Source organism: Mixophyes fleayi, chromosome 3 (assembly GCF_038048845.1).
Source record: "Mixophyes fleayi isolate aMixFle1 chromosome 3, aMixFle1.hap1, whole genome shotgun sequence".
NCBI lineage: Eukaryota > Metazoa > Chordata > Amphibia > Anura > Limnodynastidae > Mixophyes > Mixophyes fleayi.
The window spans coordinates 316,318,850-316,333,103 of NC_134404.1; the positions used below are offsets into that span (position 1 = coordinate 316,318,850).

The window sequence follows — 14,254 nt, forward strand, 5'->3', positions numbered from 1 at the left end:
AGTCCTGGTCCAGTGATGGGCAGCAGGCAGCCCTACGTGACTTTACCTGCAGCCCCCCAGCTACGTTCTGCTTTATTTATTGTAGATTTGTTTGCTATAGCTTGTAATACTTGTGTAATATGCCTGCTGATAGGTTATTACAGATAGTTGTCTCTTTCTTTCATTAAATGTATTATTTTAATTTATTATTGAGATTAAGAGCAATGTGCGGCCCTTATGACGGTTAGAGGGTCGCCCCTAAGGTGTATCAGGTTGCCCACCGCTGTCCTAGCCAAGGGGCTGGCTGGGCTGTGGAGCAGAGGGCATCTGCCCCACCTGGGTCACTGGTCCACCTCTGTCTAGCCAATGTAAAGTTATAGCATACTTGCCAACTTTTTCCCGCTAGCTTCAGGGAGATCCCGAGGGAGGTGGGTGTGTGGGGGCGGGACTTGATGAATCACATCATTTTGGCACCGCCCCCTAAATGATTGTCACAATTGTGGCCAATTACAGCAGGAGGCGGGGCTAAGATAAAGCGATATTTGTGTCATTAAGCCCCCGCCCCCCGCCACTTATCTATTGCTGGGGCGAGAACCGGGAGGTTGCCCTGCTCTCCCGGGAGCCTGTGAGTCTCCCGGACATTCCGTGAGAATAGGCAACTATGCGTTAAAAAAAAGCAGCTGAAGAATCTATAGAGACTGAAGTGTCTTTTACATTTCTGTCTCCATTACTGAAGTCATGTTGTCTTACCTGTCAGTCTTTGATTAAATCTTGATCTCTATGAAAATGGCCACCTCCATAGGTAACAATACATGGACATAGGACACAATTTCTGAACCGTGTCATCATGCCACAGATGGCGAAGCCAACCACGTCTTGTGCATCAGGGAGAATGCCAGACTGTTCAGGGAGTGAGGGAGATCACCCTTATTTCAGGGAGTCTCCCTGACATTCAGGGAGAGTTGGCAAGTATGAGTTAAAGAGCAACTAAATTCAAATGTAAATGTTTTTATTTCACTTATAAAGGTCAAATTGCTGTTAAATGTTATCCTGCGCACCTGTTGCCTACAGTCAGAGGAATCAGACAATTTTTGTACTGAATCAGTATCCTGCCTATCAATTCACTAGAAACTAGTGACGACACTATGGCATGAAAAGTCATCACTTTGTGTAGACTAATTGAGTTTTCACTTCAGAGCTGCAGCAAAACAGCATCAATCATAAACAAAAATAATGATAATAATACATTTAAAAAAAAATACATCTCTCAGCTTACAAATATCAGCCTAAATGGGAAACAGTTGGAAAGGCCACGTCAGATTATGCCAGATGTAAATGTGTGATTATCACAATAATATGGAATATAGCCTTCTAGCACAGTTTGTCCACTTGTAATGAATAGGTTTCTATTGATAGTGAATTTCAATATGTAACACACTTTTGATGGAGTACTCATGTCGGCTGAATGGGTTGTTGCTATGGCAACATGAAGATATTACACAGACAGTAGTTTGTGATACTGGTAAACAAGAACATATTAGAACATTGATGATTTATAAGGTTACTAATTAAATGAAAATAGACAATCTCTCTTTAACAAAACTTACATGACAAACAAGCTCACAAAGCAATTTTTGGTGTCACAATGGGGGACTTAATTACAAGTTTACATTATATATTTATAACATTCATTAGCAATTTGTTAGCTTTATATCCTTATCCTTCTGAGGAAACTAGGAGTTGTAGGTGTTTAAAGGTTTAAGTTGTTTTGAGTGCTGCTGGATTTCATAGGATTGAAGACCCTTACTGTTAAAGAATACTGGAGGGACTGAGTTCTCCTGCGTGGCAAGTTCACAGAGAGAAACGGCTTATGGTGGATTCCATCTTTAGAATTCTTTCACACAAAAAAGAAGGACTCAGAGGAGGACACCATTATCCAGGAGATTTTATATCAGAAACGCACCTCTGTCATATTTTGAAAAGTACGCAGTTTCCCATTATATGGGCTGTAAAACACTACACTAGGTGCACTCTCATATTTCTGATATATATGTGAATATATATATAATCATTTATTTATAGAGCGCCACTAATTCCGCAGCGCTGTACAGAGAACTCACATCAGTCCCTGCCCCAATAGAGCTTACAGTCTAAATTCCCTAACACACACACAGACAGACTAGGGTCAATTTTGATAGCAGCCAATTAAGCTACTAATATGTTTTTGAAGTATAGGAGGAAATTGGAGCACCCAGGGAAAACCCAAGCAAACACAGGGAGAACATACAAACTCCACACAGATGAGGCCATGGTCGGGAATCAAACTCATGACCCCAGTGCTGTGAGGCAGAAGTGCTAGCCACTAACCCGCCACCGCACTGTATATATATGTTTCTCGGCGGGCTGTTACGGAGGCGTCGAATTGAATCTCCCCTTAAATGGGGAAAATTAGCCGTTGGTCAAATTTTTTCTGTAGACAACAATTGCTACTGTAATATTTGGAGGCTAAAAACAAGTAACCAATTAGAAAAGGTTATACTGAGAAAGAGCAAATCAGTAATGTTAATTAATTTGCAATGAGATATTTTGCTAACTGTGTTTCGATGACACCATCCCTTTAACTAAGTTTCACTTGGATCACTTGGAAACTAAAGGCATGGCTGGAATGGTAAGTTCTGATTATTTTGTTTCACTATATTTAATAAACTTAATAATGTGATCATCGCTCATTGCTGTCTATTAATAAGTTGATTAAAAATATAAGAAAAAAAAAGTCCATGAACCCAAAGTCTTTGAAAATGATTTTGCTCACAAAATAGAAAGAGATTTGATGTACTCTTCAGATGTTATGTCTCAGATGTACTCTTGAGATATTATAAGGTTTAGAAATGGAATGTTATTAGGTTGGCTGTGGAGAAAATATTACAAGCAAAATGTCAAGTAAAGCCATTTCCTGCTGACAAGTCACACAAGAGAATTGGTGAACTTAGTGTTTATTGTAATGACAGATATATTACGGTGTTTTTTTTCTGGATTTCAGAAATAAGAGGACGCTGTGCTTTCATTATGCCACAAAATAAACTACTTGGGCGAAATACATGACTGTGGATAATTTAAAATATGCACTGATTAAAAATCTATCCCGCAGGAGATCTGTTTTCCACCAGTGGTTCTTATGAAATGTAACAGAACAAGTATTTCATGGCCAGATAACGACTGTAGGCTTGTAGCATGTCAGGGAACTAATTGTGGCATGTTTCCCTTAAATGACTGACCTGGTACACACACATAGATACATGATTCTATATAGCCATGTGTATGAGGCATGTCAGCTGACTCTTGGAAGGGTTGTCCGATTTAAGCCACCTCCTACTTAACCACACGAGCCACCCACTGTTTATCAAATAGGGGCATAATCCACCACGTTAGAGCCCCAGCTCACTACTTATCATGCTAGCTGACATACTGACGGCTGTCCATGGTGCTTCTGTAAATATCTATTGCACCACCATGGAGTGACTATGTTCCCTAGTGCCAAAAGCCATAGCGAGAGTTATCTCTGCAATTCAGGTACCAGGAGGGAGGTAGCCCACTGTTTGTTATATGGACAGGTCAGGATCCATTAACGGCTTTAGAAAGTAGTGTAGCATGTAGTGTATTACCTTCTCTACCACATTTATTTATAAAAACAGCAACAAAAATTATTGCACATAAAACATAACAGAGATAGGACTCCTCCAATAACATATATTGGTCGCCTACCAGATTTGGCAGATGGTGAGGGCTTATAATAAAGTTATTTTTCACAGAGAGCCCGTAAAATGTGATGTGCACTTCAGAATAGGATAGCGGCCAATCGCAGAGAGGAGGTTTAGACCCAACGCGTTTCGACCTTCCACAGGTCTTTATCAAGGCCGTAGGGGGGGTCAAAGCTAACACTTGAATGGTGTAGCACTTTGTACTACAGTATGCTGTATATATACAATATATATATGTATATATTTATATATCTATCTATATATATATATATATATATATATATAGATATATATATATATATATATATATAGATATATATATATTTATATTTAGAAGTGACGGTATGAAAAATGTAACAGGAATGTAAGTGAATGGAACGTAATAATGTAATGTAATAATGTAATGTAATAGTTTTTTACCCCCACTTCCACCACTCTCTCTCTCCCTCCCTCTCTCTCTCTATGTATTTATTTCTTTATATTATATATAATACATTTTTGGAGTGTGGAAGGAATGCGAACATCCGGAGGAAACAAACTCCACACAGATAAGGCCATGGTCGGGAGTGTGCTTATTGCTACTTGCTTTTATATAATTGTATTACCTCTAATAATGGATGCTATTAGATTGCTTGTTGTTAGCTCTAACAAGAACATAGTGGGAGTCACAGTATTCCGACCCCCATTATTATCCACACAGCCCCTTTTTGGATCCCTCATTGTTGCCTTCAGTGTTTTGTTTTGTATACTTTCCATTTAACATGTATCTGTGTGTGTAAAACTTGCTGAAAACAATGCAGCTGAACAATATCAAACATCTTACCTTTGTGAGATCATTTCTATAAATTATTGTTCTTATCCGTATGGATCTTGAGAGACCAACTTCAGCTCTTCACTAATTTGAATCCTGGATCAGTGTTGTGCTGATGCTGCTTTGTGTGTTCAGCATCATTTTCTTTGTCTGATGAGTAGAAGGAAAAATGTATCTGTGCTGAAAATATTGTGTTTGTCAGCAGTCTGCTAAATCGCGAGCTGCAATATTTTGCTTCACCTCCTGCTGTCTTTAGACCTGGTTGTACCTTCAAAATCCCCCTTTAATTGATTCTGGAGCTGCAGTTAATGGCCACTAGAACCTATTATCTTGTCTATTTGGCATTTTAAACACAGCGACAAGAGTTGCCTAAATATAAGATCCTGCTGTGTGTTATCATTTTAGTCTAACTTGCTCTTAAAAAGCATTTAAAAAGAACAGGCACAAATAAATGTGCTTATTGGACAGAAAAGAGGTTTTCACAAGGTTAATAGCATGTTTTTATTATTTGGAAACTTCAGTAAAAATTTAATTTGTATCCATCGTCCCTTCGTACAACTAGCAGAAACTGGGTTCCATGCCAGCAACAAGAGGAATTTGGGGCCCAGGTACAGCAACTTTTGGCCCTCCCCATAGAGGAGAAGGAAAGGGGAGGTGCTGATAAGGGGGTGGGGCCACTTTTTGGGAGGCATGGTCAACATGGGACATGGTTGTATCGCTTTAAACATAGCATATTATGTATTAAAACGGTGTTGCTCTCACCTACCTGTTATTACAGCTTTCACAAACTAGTACTGGATTCTTCTATGTATCCTGGAATGTTGGGGCCTCTTTGGAAAATGTATAGGCACACAAAATATAGAAAGCAGAGCAATAAGTAAACACAGTACATAACACAGATCACACAGTATATAATACATACATTATAATAAAACATTTTCCCAGCCACTTCACACCATCCCAGCCACATCACGCCACCCCTCAGTCACATCATGCCAAACACGCTAATCTGTCAACACGCTGAATGGGAAAAATGACCTTAGAAATGTTAAGAGGTTAGATGCTTACACACCTGAAACAATGCTTTGCCACAGATTGTTTGTTTTATATAGTATGTCATAAGTGAACTAAAGTCCTTTCCTATCCTATCTATTGGACCTGATAGATAGGTGGCTGGCTGTGCGGTTTGGAAAATGTGGCACGCGGTATTGTAATATCATATGACGACATTTAAATCAGTAATAGGTATATTAGTAACATTGTGGTATTAGTGGCTGCTTTCCATTGATATTACTATAATTGTTTTATTGCTCCCATTATGTTGCAGTTCTTTTCATTGATGTTTTTGATAATTTTGCAGCTATAGCAATTTACTAAATATACATTATGTGCATCTATATGATGCATGTTACTGTCACTCACATGCGGTGCATTAGGGGGGCGTCATCTAAGCTACCTAGAGATATTAGAGGGTAGGACCCAGCAGATAACGGCTGAACAACAACACCAAGGAATATAGTACACCACATGTAAACATGCATCGCCAACTACATTTAAAATTACATTCTCACTTTTACTTTAAACTTCTATGCTGCCTTAAAAAGAGCAGCAGACACACTGTTAAAAATACCCGCTTAATAACAAATAAAATCACAAGGCTTTCACTGACACTAGTAACCAGATATTAACTTTCATAGAACTATGGGGCCCTATATCTGGTGAAAATATATTTGAAGGGGTCACTTCCAGTGGCAGTACTGCAATAAAAGTCACTGCGTTAAATATTTAACAATCATCAAGTACAGTACAAGCCCTGCCGCAATTCTTGTTCTGTTATTGACAAATCAGGAACAAAATGATTGAAGATTTTATTCTTTGAATATTTTTTTCAGTGTTCAATGGGGATTTTTTTTTTAAAAAATAAAATAATTATGTTTTAATATTTTGATTCTATTCTTTACATTTAATTTTTTTTACCAGCCCACCAAGTGAATCTGAAAGCCCATTGGACATGCGTGAACTGGCTAGCCATGTTATGCATGCACGTATGCCCTCAGCCTAGCCCGGGAAGTGTTGAGTTAACCCTTACTGTTCTGGGCCCGTATCTCCAGGGTAGCTGATTACAGCTCAGTAGCCCCGGCAACAAGTGATTTATTTATTTATTGCTCTTGGTGTGAGTTTGTATGCACCATTTATGCGTTTTTTGTAAATGTATAAGACAGAGACATGAGACATAGAGGATGTGATTCAGAAATCTTCTCATTGCAAGATCAAGAAACACATAAAAAAAAGCCCACTTAACTGTTCTTTCCATTATACCTCTTAAAGTGGAATGCTGTGTATCAGGTACACGATGACACATGCGTCACTTTTGTGTGGGCCCTCGAGACAGTCACCGTGAAAAAAGAATTTCTTTGCAAACTTTTTCTGCAGTCTCAAGTTAAGCAGTGTCATTAATTCAGAGAAACACATTTCGTGTTCACATTTTAATGACTACAGCTGGGACTCGTAGAAATAGAAGGCTATATGTCCTGCTTTAGTTTGTGAGACTTTTTAATTTTATTTTTCCGACATACAGTGCGGATTCAGGTAAATGTGCTAATGCGGATAATTTGTGCAGTCATTAATGTATATAGCATTGGCAAGTACAAACCTATACATTTGACACACACAAACTACGCAGAGTGTGGGTAAAATACTATATGTAGCACAGATGACATAAATTTTTACTCTGAGTTGAGCAAAACAGAGTGAGGTTTTCAAATTCTCTAAAGTAACAAATTTCAAGCATCCAATCTCCTTTCAGACTTATTCTCTATAAGACTGTTACATTTTATTCAGCACGCGGCTCAGTGGTTAGCACTTCTGCCTCACAGCACTGGGGTCATGACTTCAGTTCCCGACCATGGTCTTATCTGTGAGGAGTTTGTATGTTCTCTCCGTGTTTGCGTGGGTTTTCTCCAGGTGCTCTGGTTTCCTCCCACACTCCAAAAACATAATAGTAGGTTAATCGGCTTCTAATAATATAAAACAAATAACTCCAATGGGGCAGGGACTGATGTGAGTGAGTTCTCTGTACAGCGCTGCGGAATCAGTGGCGCTATATAAATAAATGATGATGATGTGGAGTTATGGTGTCTCCCTATCTATCCATGGTTTAAAATCGGCGATAGCACTACGGTAACCAGATAAGAATTCGCCGACATTCTGCGGAAGCCTATTTAACCAAAATCGTGGCAGTTAGAGGAAACCAGCAAAGGAAGGGGTTCTTTACAGTAAGGGCAGTCAAGATATGGAATTCATTGTCAGGGAAGGTTGTGATGGCAGATTCAATAGATATGTTTAAGAAAGGGTTAGACAAATTTTTAGCGGAAAGGTGTATCCAGGGATACGACCGTTAATTAAAATGTAGGATAGTAGTGGATATAGGGTAAAAGTAGGACTACAATATTGAGTCTGGGGGGATTTTCACAATTGAAACAGATTGGCGGTTGCTTACTCTGGATCAATTTCAAATATAAGTGCTGGATCGCAGGAGATCTAAATAGGTTGAACATGGTGGACTGGTGTCTTTTTTCAACCTCATTAACTATGTTACTATGTGACTATGTTACATATTCCTCTGCAATCCTTTTGTTATCGCAATCTCCGGATGACGATAGCAAAAACTATTCAATAAACAAATGCATTATTATTAAAATAAAGCAAGTTTTGTCAACTGAAAATAATATTAAAAGAATTATTGTTTTTTAAATTTGTTTTATATATTTCTAAACGTTTTTTCTTACAAGTGGATTTGGAAGCCCAATGTGCATGTGTGAACTATCTGGGTCACGTAGGTGCAAATCCCTAGTCATTGGCCCGACAAAGGGTTAAGTCTATTCTTACCGCTGACAGCCAGTATGGCGATAAGAGATTTCCTATCGCTGTGATAAGTAGCTACAGAAAACCACTATTATCGCTACTTTTCAGTGCATTATTTTACTCTGTGCATATTTTATAATTTTAGGCCAATTATATATTTTATGTGCTACATATAGCACTTCCTAACTCTTACAGATTCTGTTTGGGTCTGGCATTGACTTACATGCTGTTTCTGTCTCAGTCAGACCTGCATTTGGTTAAAGGCAACTTAGGCCTGGACCCTGGGCGGCAGAATTACAGGGAAGGAAGGCTGGCACTTAGCTTCTCTCTTGTTTTATATTTCTGAACTCAAAAGGGATGGAAGAAATTTGTGTTGGCCTGGCCGCATAAAGCATGATCATTTTTAATTACTAGAAGAATACATGGGTTGTTGTTGTGACTATGGACCCCCTAAGCAATGGTAGAAAGGGAACACATCAGTATGCCCTGAGAGAAAATATAGTTTCACTGCCTGGCCTGAATGTGACGATTTTCAGAAGCATCTAGATGGTGAAGCTGGTAAGTGATTGGTGACTCCCAATCACTTACCAGCTTTGTTTATAGAACGTATCCGTTACAGAGCATACTTGACAACTTTTAAAACCTGTCTTCCGGTAGATCCAGGAGAACAGGTCATGTGACAAGTATAGGGGGGTGACGCCTTTGCGTCATTAAGTCCCACCTCCACAAGTGTCTGGGAGGTTGCCTGCTCTTCCGGGAGTTTAGTGAGGCTTTCTCCGAAACTCAGGGGACTTCCGGAGATTCCGGGAAAATAGGAAAGTATGATATTACTTGTTTACACTGTCTGTTATATATGCAGCCAAATTTGATGCAAGCACCAGGGGATACAAAGATACACTGCTGCACTAGCCACTAACTCATTAACCCTACATTTTCTGCTAAATCCTTCTTTTACATATTTACAGTTTAACAAGTTTTAAAATCCATTTTGCCAAGTTTCTGAATTGCCATAATTTTGTTATTCTCCGTTTCCTGTGAAGAGAAGCAGGAGCTATTAAATATATTCTTTTTTCCATTAGCAATATGTTCTGTGTGATAAAATGGTAAAATCTTTTTGACATTTAGTGAAGTACATAGTGTAAAAGTAGTGTAGCCTTGACATTTGTAACATATTTCTTAGTCAGCTGCTTGAGATAATAATCATAATACATATCATAACATGTGTTACTCAGTTCTGGTACTTTCTGAGTGAGTTTAATGCCGAACCTGCTGGTTTAGGGCACAGGTGGTAATAACAATAATTTTCTATCGCCTCTTACCCATACATGCCAACTTTGTAAAGATCCCAGAGTGGGGTGTGGTGTGGAGGTCGAAAGGGGACGGGACGTGGGGAATCGCGCCATTTTGCCTCCGCGGCAAAATAATAATTTTGTTGCGGGGGGGGCGCGGCCAAAATGAAGCGATTGACCGCGAGTCGCGAATCATCTCACGATGGGCAGGATACGGGAGCTTTGCCTGCTCCCCCAGGAGACCTACCCGGAATTCGGGAGTCTCACAGACATTCCAGGAGAGTGTATGCTCTTATCACGGCAGTAGAAAATCAACTATGAGCGCAATTTGCAAAGAAAATATCGTTGAGTGATACTGGTCGTGAGTGCAGCCTTGGAGCATATGCGAATACGTGATCTGCCAGCCAGGTTACGCATGCACGTCAAACTGGAAGATCCACTTAGAGTAAACAAAGAGAAAAAAAGACAAAGAAATAAGAATAATATACAAAACAGATATAAAAAAAAAAATATTTATAAAAAAAAATAAAAAATATTTACCAGTTGTGCTGTGTATGCACACAATTTATGTCCGTGTTTAGAGTGCGTGTATCTTACCTGTCCTTACTTGCATTTGGTGTTGCGGATCAAGGATCTTAACATGTAAGTGCCATACATTAAGGGCATGCAGACCCAAGTAAAGCACGCTCTTTGAGATGAATCTTGTGGTAGCTTCAAGTAATTTTTGCATCTATACAAACCGAGTGCAAGTTTTGAAGGTGATGATGATGATTGATATATCTATGCCCCAGGCACGTGCAACTCAAAGCACAGACTTGGAAAGGCAAATGTTAAGATGCATCTATGGTTATTCACAAGACATCTTTTACATTCCGCTCCAAGTCAAGCCCTACGTAACTTTGACTTAGTGTTGAAAGACCTCTGGCATTAACTTTCTATTTCAATAATATTTAATTTTTTTTGTTGGTTCTTTTAACTCACAAGTAAATTGTTTATTTTTTTTCTGCAGAATGTGGATTCGTTAAATAGAAATATGTTCAAGATTAAGATTAGTATTTGAGAAAACAAAACAATTTCCCATACTTGACTACTCTCCCAGAATGTCAAGGAGGCTTCCAAATTTTGAGGAACCCTCCCTGATTTCCGGCAAAGTAGGCCATCCTCCCACTTCTCGTTGCACTAGTAGGAAAGTGAGCGGGTCCTTGATAATCTCCCCATGCATGTACAGTGTACAGGTTTTAAGCTTATTGCAGTAATGATTAGACCAAGCAATATCAATGCAGAAAATAGATCTTCATAGAGACTTATTTAACATTTATTAAACCATGATGCTCATAACTAAAACTGCTGTGGATTCATTGCAGTTAATATACATCCTAAAAGACAACATTCATACATTCAGAGAGCCTATCGTGGGCATGAAAGAAGCAGTGAGCGAGAGATACATCCCAGGCTTATAAATACATAACTTGGAAATGTACAGAGCAGGAAACAGTTGAAGGTGTAAAATTGCTTTTGGGTGATACTTTATTTTAAAAGTAATGTGTTATAGTGCTGTATAAAGTGTTTTGTGGAAGCAATTGTTTGGTTTCAAGGTGTGATGCATGCTTTAAATATGAAACAGACAAGAGCTGCTGTATTAGTGTGCAGAAGGTGTACACAAGGGGTACACAAGGTGTACACAAGGTGTGCAGAAGCTGTACACAAGGTGTGCAGAAGCTGTACACAAGGGGTATGCAAAGTGTGCAGAAGGGGTACACAAGGTGTGCAGAAGGTGTACAAAAGGTCTGCAGAAGGTGTACACAAGGGGTAAACAAGGTGTGCAGAAGGTGTACACAAGGGGTACACAAGGTGTGCAGAAGGTGTACACAAGGGTACACAAGGTGTGCAGAAGGTGTACACAAGGTGTGCAGAAGGTGTACGCAAAGTGTGCAGAAGGTGTACACAAGGTGTGCAGAAGGTGTACACAAGGTGTGCAGAAGGTGTACACAAGGTGTGCAGAAGGTGTACACAAGGTGTGCAGAAGGTGTACACAAGGGGTACACAAGGTGTGCAGAAGGTGTACACAAGGTGTGCAGAAGGTGTACACAAGGGGTACACAAGGTGTGCAGAAGGTGTACACAAGGGGTACGCAAAGTGTGCAGAAGGTGTACACAAGGTGTGCAGAAGGTGTACACAAGGTGTGCAGAAGGTGTACACAAGGGGTACACAAGGTGTGCAGAAGGTGTACACAAGGGGTACACAAGGTGTGCAGAAGGTGTACACAAGGTGTGCAGAAGGTGTACACAAGGGGTACGCAAAGTGTGCAGAAGGTGTACACAAGGGTGTGCAGAAGGTGTACACAAGGGTGTGCAGAAGGTGTACACAAGGTGTGCAGAAGGTGTACACAAGGTGTGCAGAAGGTGTACACAAGGTGTGCAGAAGGTGTACACAAGGTGTACACAAGGTGTGCAGAAGGTGTACACAAGGAGTGCAGAAGGTGTACACAAGGAGTACACAAGGGGTACACTTTCTACAAACATTACAGTACAGTTATCGAGAAAACAGTGACATACAAAAAAAATATTTAGTCTGCTACAGTATTAAATTAGAAATAAAACAAAAAGTTTTGTCCATTATTGGAGCGTTTAACTTCCTGCATTTTTTTAACACAGCGCTAATCATATTAGCAGTTCTTTGCAGAGGATTAAGTCATTAACATTAGACCCTGTCCCATGGGATTTTACAATCTAAATTCCGTATCACACACACCCAGACAGTCCATTTTGTCAGAAGCCAATTAATCTATCAATATGTGTTTTTTTTGAGTGTGGGAGGAAACCGGAGAACCCAGAAGAAACGCAGGGAGAACATATAGATAGGGCCATGGTCAGAATCAAACTCATGACCCCAGTACTGTGAGTCAGCAATGCTAACTATGGTGCTACAATGGAATAAACCTGTGTGATGTATAATATGCAATAAGCAGTATGGTATTGCTAATCTTCCATAGGCTCACATCCATTGTAATGGCCCTTTGATATGAGCAAGCCAATTAGGAAAGTTTGTTGTTATACATGACTATTGGCAAACAATATTATAGAGTGAATCACATTTCAATACAAGTTTTGAATACATTGAACACAAAAAGAATGCTGGGAAATCACATGGTGATTTTTTTATAACATGGAATAGGAAATGAGCAAGTAGAGGAATTGATATCTAACAATCCGAATATTCCTTAGAAAAGTGTGTGGTTATAATGTATGTATTATTGGTAAGCTTTATTTTCATTCAAATAATATGCCTTTATATAATAACTTCTGGTATTTTTGCATTACTTAGCATTGTAAGCATGGTTCTTTTTAGAATAAATCCCAGTGGTAAATCTTGTGCAGAAACTGTTAATGATCCAATTCTTGCAAGGTTCTAGAATACATGCGGTTATTGATAGACTATTGAGAATCCCTTTGAATGATTTGTTTTTTTTAGAGTATTTGTTAAGCTTTGTTGCTGAACCAGTTAAAAAAGCAATAATTGTACAACTATAGATTCTCCTTGTAATGGACTATGCCATTAAATGCACACTAATATTTTTTTGTATTTCTGTGATATAATTATTGAGAGATGAATCTAATATATAAATGCTTAGTGGCGTGTGTTAGTCAGTCTGTCTGTGTGTGTGTGGAAAAAATAAAACCAAGCTGCAGCGCCACCTGCTGGGTGGAGTTATACACTGACCTACTAAATTCTTAGTGTGTGTGGAAAAAAAATTCAGAAAGGGCTGAAATTTGGTATACTAAGATGTTTTTAATTTGTTAATTTAATTTGTTAATTGTTAAAAGTGTTTATAAAGATTTAAAAAAAATATGTATATATTTCTTGAAGCAGAAGTGACAGTTGGGAGTGGTTGGTGGTTGCCGGGGGTGACAGTGGGGAGTAGTTGGTGGTTGAGGCCTGGGCTATGGCCCAAATGCATGACAAGAACCTTTTTAACACCTTAAGTAGCTTGATTTGACTAGAATGCATGAGTATCATGTACTGGTTAACTTGTGTATTATATTTTTGTCGTGCCGCTTTACCTATAGTAGGTTCTTAAACGGTGAATCTATGTAACCACAGAGTCATTGTTATCCACTTAACTGCTCCCAGAGTCCTCCTGTCAGTCCTTTCACATGCAAGAATCCCCTCACAATATCAGAGATTGGTGGTGTTACTGATAGGCAGCGTCCTCCTCATGTAGGTGTGGTAGGTCCAAAACAAATCGCTGTAATCAGGCTGAAAGGAGACAGGCAAAAATCTATTTTAACACAGCACTCCGGAAGATATAATTGCATTATGTGCTACAAAGCACAGTCATATAGCACAACTAATTTCAAATTTCAATTTGTATAAACTTAGAATAGAATTCTATCAGCATAGAACACACATAAAATTCAGGTTTGTCAATTAACCACAGGAGTCCACCGAATCTCTTAGTATTGGTAATTCAGGCTCAATTTGTCAAATGGTCATTAGGAAACAGCTTATTTTATAGAAATGTTTTTGAGGAACTGCTCTCGGTTGGAGGATTA

General features: G+C 39.0%; 1 protein-coding gene and 1 long non-coding RNA gene across 23 annotated transcripts in view; both read left to right on the forward strand.

Moving 5' to 3' along the window:
• NRXN1 (neurexin 1) overlaps positions 1 to 14,254 on the forward strand; it is a 1,083,382-nt gene that overhangs the window by 280,860 nt on the left and 788,268 nt on the right. The window lies entirely within an intron of this gene.
• On the forward strand, positions 11,188 to 12,253 carry LOC142144832 (uncharacterized). Its single transcript, XR_012689789.1, has 3 exons — positions 11,188 to 11,343; positions 12,115 to 12,147; positions 12,203 to 12,253. It is a non-coding gene; the product is annotated as an uncharacterized LOC142144832 (long non-coding RNA).